We start from the raw sequence: 1,170 nt of genomic DNA on the forward strand, positions 1-1,170 counted from the left end.
TTCCCCTTCTCTTTCTAATAAATACCCCTTGCCTTCACCTCCTACTGGAAACACAAATTGGGTTTCAGCCTGAATCAGTACTTCCTGAATAGCTATTCTTTTGTATCTCAAATAAAGACTTGTTGCCTTTCGCACCGGCCTTTTATTTTTAGGTTAGCACATCATAAATAGGCATATATCCAATATGGCTGCAACTCTCACATTTCTGACCAAGGCATTACTGATATACAATAACGATACATAGTGCACTTCCAAACAAAACAAAACAAAACAAAACAAAAACAAATAAAACGCTGCTGGAGGCAAAAAGCAAACAAACAAAACAACCCTGCAGCTTTATAAGATAGCTGTGTAAAAAACACCAGTGCTCTCAGATCACAGTGCAGTGACTTTTACTGCACCCCATAATGAATGCTCCAAAAGGGTGAGAGAATTTGTAGAGATCTTGTCTAGGCACTCCCCAGGATCCTCAGAGTTCAAAGTAGTAAACTCTACTGCCACTAAACTCCACCCAAGCCTACCTTGTATAATCTTCAGTAGAGTCCACCTGCATCCTTCTTACTACTGCCCTGAACCAGACTTGTCCTCTCATTGCTGCTCCCCTTCATTTCAAAGCATTTTCACTCAGTTCTCTAGAGAGGTACTCCACTATCTTTAAAAGTCCCTACATTCTCAGCCTCAGAGAACACTCACTCCTTCACCTGCCTAGTCCTACCTAGAATCTGGCTCCATCTACAGGACAACAGGTGCATTGCAGCCCTTTCAGAATCTGAAAGGAAGAGTCTAAATTTTCCTAAACCCTGTTGTTACTTCTATACAGCGCATCCACTTGCATGTGAAAAACCTTTCTCTTTCATGGAAGAGATTCTAAAATCTATCACTTCTATCTTATTTCCAGCCACTCCTCACCCTCCTCCCTTCCCCACGCCCAGCACAGAAGTCCCTATACCAGTGCTATACAAAATGCTGTTCATTAATCGCCTTCTTTTTGAAACTGGTACTCAAGAAAATAACTACAGATATTGAAAGTAAACATTTAGAGCTTCACAACAATTTGACATGAGTGGTTTTTCTCTGTGAACAAGCTGTTGTTGGACTCATATGGTGAAGCACAGGGGTTCTGGCTATATCCACATAGGGGTCCTGTCTTTCTCTACCAAAAGTTTTGCC

The 1,170-nt window shown here is 41.4% G+C and overlaps 1 protein-coding gene across 8 annotated transcripts in view; it reads right to left on the bottom strand.

The window, feature by feature from the left end:
* The window catches only part of BMPR1B (bone morphogenetic protein receptor type 1B), a 408,951-nt gene that overhangs the window by 44,207 nt on the left and 363,574 nt on the right, over window positions 1-1,170 (bottom strand). The gene's annotated exons all lie outside the window — the stretch shown is intronic.

The sequence above is a fragment of the Hipposideros armiger genome, unplaced genomic scaffold (assembly GCF_001890085.2).
Source record: "Hipposideros armiger isolate ML-2016 unplaced genomic scaffold, ASM189008v1 scaffold_112, whole genome shotgun sequence".
Lineage (NCBI taxonomy): Eukaryota > Metazoa > Chordata > Mammalia > Chiroptera > Hipposideridae > Hipposideros > Hipposideros armiger.